This window comes from Rutidosis leptorrhynchoides, chromosome 4 (genome assembly GCF_046630445.1).
Source record: "Rutidosis leptorrhynchoides isolate AG116_Rl617_1_P2 chromosome 4, CSIRO_AGI_Rlap_v1, whole genome shotgun sequence".
Classification (NCBI taxonomy): Eukaryota; Viridiplantae; Streptophyta; class Magnoliopsida; order Asterales; family Asteraceae; genus Rutidosis; species Rutidosis leptorrhynchoides.
The window spans coordinates 306,659,283-306,667,972 of record NC_092336.1 but is presented as its reverse complement, the minus strand read 5'-3'; positions in this window follow the sequence as shown (position 1 = coordinate 306,667,972).

Sequence of the window (8,690 nt, the reverse complement as noted above, 5' to 3'; positions counted from 1 at the left end):
ATTTTCCCCTTATGTGTCGCGCCGCGACAAAGGGGTCCGCGCCGCGGCATTTCAAGCGAACCAGGTTCAGAAAGTGGGTTAAGAGAGGTTGTTTTTCCTTTGTAATGTCGCGCCGCGACATATAGCGCCGCGCCGCGACAACTCTGCAGTTCTGACTCCATTTTAGCTCAAATTGAATGACTTCAAGGGGCAAATTGGTAATTTCGCGTATAAATCAGATGGGAGCATTAAATCCCAACCACTCATCCATTTCATTTATTTCTTTTCTCTTTTCTTTCCAATTTCTCTCCCAAAACTTAAAACCCAATTGAATTAAAAGCAAGATTTGAGAGTGAAGGATTGAGGGTTGATCTTTGGAGCAAGAATTAAAGTTGTTCCTTGTGTCTCTAGCTACGCGTTGATAGTCTCGGTAAGTTCTAACTCTAAGTTTTGAGTTTTAATTAGTTTATGCTAGGGTTTTGTTCATTTGGAACTTATGTGACCCATTTGGGGGTTAAAATGGGCGAACTTGGGTTGTGTTGAGGAAAGAAAACCCAAATGGCCATAACCTAGGGTTTGGTCTTATGATTTGGGGTTATAAATGTTAAATGGCGTTTTTAGTCACTAACACGCTTGTTAAAGTTGAAAGAGATGTTATTTGGGTCATGTTTGACAAGTTTGGTAGTGAAAGTGTTAAATGGATCCAAAATGGGCTAGTTGACCTAGTTTGGGTAAAATGGGTATGAATTAACCTAAGTTTGTGTTAGTTGATGTTAGTAGACTTAATTTACTAGCTTTAGTGATTAAAGTCGGGTCTTGGCCATTTAAGGGCGGTTTTGGTATGGTTGAGTCATTTAATGCGAATTGGGTCATTAAATGCTCAAGTAAGTGTAATGTGGTTAATTCCACTAGTTGTGTAATCGAACGTGTACTTATGTAATTAGGTACTTTGCTTTGAAGCCTTCGGAAGCATTTAAATCACCACCGAAGTGTTAAGGTGAGTGGAATAATTATATGCGTAGGTATATAATATATTTATTTGTGGTAGCGTGAGATGTGAAGTGTCGAGGTGTTAAGACACTACGTTTCACGTGACGAGTGAAGCATCAAGGTGTTAAGATGCCACTCGAGGTGAAGCATCGAGGTGTTAAGATGCCACCTAGGAGTGAAGTGTCGAGGTGTTAAGACGCCACTCCATGTTGAAGGGTGAAGTGTCGAGGTGTTAAGACGCCACCCGAGGGTGAAGTATCGAGGTGTTAAGATGCCACCCGGGGGTTAGTGATACGAGGTGCTAAGTACACTAATGGATGTTATGAACACCAATGGGAAATTCGAGTACCATCCCTTGTACGATTGGTTAACCATGGTTATTGTGTTGTAGAGTAAGTATATTATATATGTACGTGTATAATTATTGCATTCACTAAGCATTAGCTTACCCCTCACGTTGTTTATCTTTTTAGTCGCAGGTACGGATAAGGGCAAAGGGGTTATCGGGCATTAAGTGGCCCTTGATGATGTTTTGTTGAAGCTTGGAAGTGGGCCTAATGTTTTGGGTAGTTTAGTCCCAAACCATGCTCGAGTGTCGTTTGGATTATAAACTATCAATTGTAGTGGGTCAAACTTGTATTGAATTTGATTAATGGCCTTCGTGCCTTTTGTAAACATTTAAATTGTTGTACGTTTAAGTGGATCTTGTGGAATGGTTTACATATTTAATTGGCGCGTAAATGTGTTGTATAAAAAAAAAAAATTTATCGTATGGAATACGGGTTGGGTTGTTTCAAGTGGTATCAGAGCATGGTCTAAGGGATTTAGGCGACTTGAGATAGGCGCCTAGACTTAGACTTTATTGTGTATGCACGTTATGCGGGACTTGTAGGAGACGGGTCAGACCGGGAGTTGATTAGTGCTTAGGTTTATGTGAACTAACCTTGCGCTAATTGTTTTGTGTGGTGTTAGCAATCGTCAAGCAAGATAGACGTTGTACTAGCGAGTTAATGCGACGTGCTCGCGTAACAATGATTAGCTACCATTGTTACGGGTTCAAATCGTGTCAAACAAGCGATGTACGACGATTGTTGAGCAATATGGGGTAGTGTGGTGTATATGTATATACTTATGTGTTAAATCCTTTTCGTCTCGTTGTTTAATCTATTCCGTCTTATAGAATGAAGATGAGAAACGGGCATGATATCAACGGCGGAGGTACTAGTGAAGAAGTCGAGTTTACGGCCAAGGTTGAGGGCATTTTGAAAAGGCATCATGTAACAACCCAAACCAACACCCGACAAAACCTTGTGAAAATACGAAATAAAAAAAATTTTCTGTTGCAGACCATCGGCGCGCCGCGCCATATCTGGCTGTCCCCGGGACTTTTAACCGCGAAAAGATTGACTAGTTCCCGGCACTTTTAGACAAAACGCTTTTTACCATACAACCAAATATGTAAAACTAACATGTTTCAAACATAAAATTAAAGTTTTACAAGCGGGGCCCACACGATCCAAATTACAAGTTTAGTACAATTTAGGAGTTTCGACCACCAAAAAGTTTAAGTTCCAAACTACACAATGAGCATGGCGCTTGGGATTAAACTACCCAACTATCGGTCAAACTCCGAGAGCTACTAAAACCAAAAGCGTCCCTTAGCAACAAGCGGGATCCCTAGTCCAAAACGATGCCCTTACCCTTGTCCAACACCGAACCTATAAAAGTGGTAAACAACGAGAGGGTAAGCAAAGCTTAGTAAATGCAATAATTACACATACATATATATCGCCCATCTATTTGCAATCACAACACAAGATACCTCGTACGAAACGTGTAACACAAAAGCATGTCATCAACCTCAAACACTTAACAAGTCATACAATAACATAACCGAGTTAGCATATACTCAACACAACCATAAATAATTTAGCATGCTAAATATCAACAAATCTTAATATGGTTAACCATGACGCTATGGTGCTACGGGCTCGTGGTTCACACCATACGCATTGAGTCTCACTCGTTTATAGTGCTACCGGCTCGTGGTTCACACTTTGTTTATAGTGCTACCGGCTCGTGGTTCACACTCGATGCTACCGGCTCGTGGTTCACATCAATTATTTTATAGTGCTACCGGCTCGTGGTTCACACTCGATGCTACCGGCTCGTGGTTCACATCAATTTACACACATGCTATGGTACTACCGGCTCGATGGTTCATACCATAACACCCACAAATAAACACGCCATATACACGAATGCATAATTATTCCACTCACCTCAAAATCTCTTGGTGAAAGATAACCGAGCTTGAACACTTCAATGTAACACACCTATTACATTTATCACAATATCAAAATCACAACTCGAGTTGGTCAACACTCTAAAGCTCACTCCTAGTGTTAATTTGACCCATGGTGCAAATCCGACCCATTTGCACCCTTAACCCTAAAATCGGGTTAACTCATCACAAAACCCTATCATTAACCAAAGTAGGTTCATTACACATTTTAACACTAGTTTTAGGCTTCAACCACACATATTAATTAGCTTAGGTTCATTTTGACCCATTTGACACTTTCAAAGTCAACCTACCCATTTTGGGTCAACCACTAACCCATTTACACCCATTTATATAAATCATGGTGTTCTAGCAATTTTACTAGCTAATTAGGGTTCTCTAACAACAATTAACTCTTCCAAACCCTAGTTAACCCAATATTGAGTCTACATGACTCAAATTACCCTAGAACACCCAAAACACTAACAAAATGGGTTTTATGTTCATCTTCACCCCAAACCCTAGCCCTAAATCAAATTAAACAAAGAAATTAAGATTAGAGCATACCACAACTATCACAACGAAGCTAGAGGGAAGGCGAACAACTTTAATGCTTGGACTTAAGCAAGAAACCTTCTTCTTCTTCTCCAAAATGGGGTTTCCCTCACTAAAAGCCACTCTATCTCTAGAATTGATTTGGATAAGTGTTGGTAGTTGTGGAAGGAGTAAATGAACTCCCCAAAACTGATCTAAGGCATTAAATCCGGCCTCCAAGTGATTTTACCAAAATACCCTCAAAATATCTAATTTAAAAGAAAGAGAGAATCTGTCACAGACAGATGGTGCGGCGCGCCACCAGGCCGCGCGGCGCGCAACTCTCCCAGTCCAGCTCCTTTTGCCTTTTTAAAATATATACAACCAAACCCCGATTCGAGTACCGCACAATACACTTATATACACATGTGTACACTTCAATTATTCGGGTCTTACAACTCTCCCCCATTTATTCGGATTGCGCCCTCGCAATCCAAGCCGCATGACAAGAGGGAAGATACACTAACACGAACTCTTCGGGTTCCCAAGTGAACTCGGAACCCTTGCTACGCCGCCATTGGACTTTAAAAGTCCTCACTTCTTTATGTCTCAACCTCTTAACTTTCTCATCGAGTATGGCGACCGGTTCTTCGACATATTCCAACTTGTTGTTTAGCTCGATCTCGTCTAAAGGCATCCATAAGGAATCATCCGCAAGACACTTACGAAGGTGGGAAACATGGAATGTATTATGGATCCCCGCAAGCTCTTCGGGTAATTCCAATCGATATGCAACTTCGCCAACACGAGCTAAAACCTTGAATGGCCCAATAAACCGAGGAGCTAACTTTCCCCGCTTTCGAAATCGAATAATACCCTTCCATGGCGAAACTTTAAGCATCACCATGTCGCCTTCTTGAAATTCGATCGTTCGCCTACGTTTGTCGGCATACGACTTTTGCCTATCTTGAGCCTTCTTCAAATGTTCCCGAATAATATCAATCTTGTTGTTCGTCTCCAAAACCAAATCGGTACTCCCGATCTCTCGTTGACCCACTTCTCCCCAACAAACGGGAGTTCGACATCTACGCCCATAGAGCATCTCATACGGTGGCATCCCGATACTAGTATGATAACTATTATTGTACGAGAATTCCACCAAAGGCAAATGCTCGTCCCAACTACCACCAAAATCAATAATGCACGCCCGTAACATATCTTCTAGAGTTTGGTTCGTACGTTCGATTTGACCGTCCGTTTGAGGATGATACGCCGTGCTCAACTTCAATTGCGTACCCATATCTTCATGAAACTTTTCCCAAAATCGAGATGTAAAACGGGTATCTCGATCCGAGATAATAGATATAGGAACCCCATGACGAGCGACCACTTCCTTGATAAACAACTTAGCCAAGGTCTCCGACGATATTGCTTCTTTAATGGGAAGAAACAAAGCGCTTTTCGTCAACCGATCAACTATAACCCAAATCGAATCATATTGAGTCCTCGCCGTCTTAGGTAACTTAGTGATGAATTCCATGGTAATGTGCTCCCATTTCCACTTCGGGATCTCTAACGGTTGCAACTTACCATACGGCTTTTGGTGCTCGGCTTTAACTTGCAAGCAAGTAACACATCGTTCAACATATTTCACAACATCGCGTTTCATGCCCGGCCACCAATAGTCTTTCTTCAAGTCGTGATACATTTTTGTCGCGCCCGGATGAATAGAATATTTTGACTTATGTGCCTTGTCAAGTAGCCCCCGTCGGTAATCACCCATCTTAGGCACCCACACCCTTCCTTGAAACGACAATAAACCCCGCGGGCCCATAGTAATGAATTCTGATTGGCCCACAATTCGCTCCGCATGCTTATTGTGAACATAAGCCTCTATTTGATCTTCACCCATCTTTTCAAGAAAGTCGTTAGTGATAACCAAACGTAACGATTCTACACGTATCGCCAGATGTTGAGTCTTTCGACTTAACGCATCCGCGACCACATTCGCCTTACCCGGATGATAAAGTATCTCACAATCATAGTCCTTCACTACATCCATCCACCTATGTTGACGATAATTCAAATCTCTTTGAGTGAAAAGATGTTTCAAATTTTTATGATCCGAATATATCGTACACTTGACACCATACAAGTAATGGCGCCAAATTTTCAACGCATGCACAACCGCCGCCATCTCTAAATCGTGAGTCGGGTACCTCGTCTCGTGCTCCTTTAATTGTCGAGAGGCATAAGCAATGACTTTACCCCTTTGCATAAGAACACACCCGAGCCCATTTAAGGAAGCATCACAATAAACTACCATATCTTCGACACCTTCCGGTAACACTAACACCGGAGCCTGACATAACTTCTCTTTTAACAATTGAAAAGCAATTTCTTGCTCGTTCTCCCAAACAAACTTCGCATTCTTCCTTGTCAATTTCGTCAACGAAGAAGCGATCTTAGAAAAATCTTGGATAAACCGACGATAATAACCGGCCAACCCGAGAAAACTCCGGATTTCCGTAGGCGTAGTCGGTCGTCCCCAACTCTTCACCGTCTCAATCTTCCCCGGATCCACTTGGATACCGCCTTCGTTCACAATATGGCCAAGAAATTGGACCTCTCTTAGCCAAAATTCACATTTAGAGAATTTTGCATACAACTTCTCCTTTCTTAATGTCTTCAAAACTTCACGCAAGTGACGTTCATGTTCGTGCATACTTTTCGAGTAGACTAGTATGTCGTCAATGAACACAATGACCGACTTGTCCAACATAGGTTGGCACACCCGGTTCATAAGATCCATGAATGCCGCCGGTGCATTCGTAAGACCAAAAGGCATAACCACAAACTCATAATGCCCATAACGCGTTCGGAAAGCCGTTTTCTCAATGTCTTCCTCACGGACCCGCATTTGATGATAGCCGGACCGTAGGTCGATCTTAGAGAAATACGTCGCGCCTTGAAGTTGATCAAACAAATCGTCAATCCTAGGTAACGGATAACGATTCTTGATCGTCACTTTATTTAACTCACGGTAATCGATGCACATACGCATACTACCATCTTTCTTCTTCACGAATAAGACCGGAGCGCCCCACGGCGAAGCACTCGGTCGGATAAAACCTTTCTCAAGCAACTCTTGAATTTGATTCAACAACTCTTGCATTTCCGTTGGTGCTAAACGATAAGGAGTTTTAGCGATGGGGGTAGCCCCCGGAACCAACTCAATGCGAAACTCGACTTGTCTTTCCGTCGGAACACCCGGTAACTCATCCGAAAAAACGTCTTCAAACTCATTAACTACCGGAATTTCACGAATAGGTGGTGGCTCATTACGAGTATCAACAACATGAGCAAGGAAAGCCATGCCACCGGTAACAACGGAACGACGCGCCCGTGCAAAAGTGCATATCGGCACCGTTCTTTTTCTCTTATCACCATGAATAATCATTTCTCCCCCACTTGGGGCCTTAACACGAATAAACTTGTCATGGCATGCAATATCGGCTCTGTAATGATCGAGCCAATCCATACCAACGACAATATCAAAATCGCCCAAGGTCATTGGAATGAGATTAATTTTAAAAGTTTCGGCATCAAAAACAACATCACAATTCCTACACACATCAACCACTAGCACCGTCTTGCCGTCCGCTATTTCGACTTCTACCGGACGACTTAACTTAGCTAACGGTCTATCAAGTTTAGGCACAAATTTAGGAGAAACAAACGACAAATTTGCACCGCTATCAAAAAGAATTCTCGCCGGATTAGAATTAACCATAAAAGTACCTGAGACAACTTCGTTCGATTGTTTGGCTTCATCATTAGTCATCAAATAGTTGCGACCCCTAGCCGTACCCGCCGCCCTCTCCAACCTTTTCACATTATCATTTCGCAAGTCGGGACACTCCGGCTTCTTATGCCCCTCTTTGCCGCAATTAAAGCAAGTAACCTTGATCGACGCCTTAGGACATTCGCGAGCCATGTGCCCTCTTTGATTACAATTAAAGCAAGTGGGTCCAAAACTCCCGGAACCACCCTTCTTCGCACTATTAACGCTCTCGGCGCCTCTTTTGGACTTCTTGTTTGAAAAATTCGAATGGCTCGATCCTTCAAACTTCAATTTCGAAAAAGTAAAATCACTCTTCCTAGGCACCTCCGGCTCAAAACCCCGAGCCAACTCAAACAATTCATCAAAAGTCTTAGCCATACCCCGGCTAATCTTGCTCTTGTAGTCGGCATTCAAGGTACGATAAAAATCTTTCATAAGCTTATGATCATCACCCACATACTCCGGGCAAAAACGAGTCTTTGCCAAGAATGTAGACTTGAGGGTAACTAAATCCATGGAACCTTGTTGCAAATGATGCAACTCGTCCCGGATTCGATCAAGATCGGATGAAGTTCGGTATTCCTTGAAAAACTCTTTCTTGAACTCCTCCCATGTCAAGTCCATGCATTGCTCTTTGCCATACAAATTGATTTTATCATCCCACCACAACTTGCCCTCTTCACGTAACATGCTAGACCCAAACCTCGTCTTCTTCTCGGGAGGACACTCCTCGGTACGGAAGGCCCCCTCGATGTCCGAAATCCAACAAGTACTTTTCAACGGATCCCTCACCCCATTAAACGTCGGAGGTTGAGTATCCTTAAAATTTTTGTAGTGGAAGTCTCTCTTTCCATCACCCCCTTCACCTCGAGGATAAACGTTTCTAGCATCAAGGGCCTCTTCAATGGTGGCCTTCATTCGTTCGTTTATCATTTCGGTCACTTGCCCATCGACCGAATCTTGGAAGACCTTTCGAACGTCCGCAAGAAAATCCGATTTCAACTTCTTAAAGACGGCCTCGACCTTGGTCGAGAACTCGGCGTCTTCACTTGTACTTCC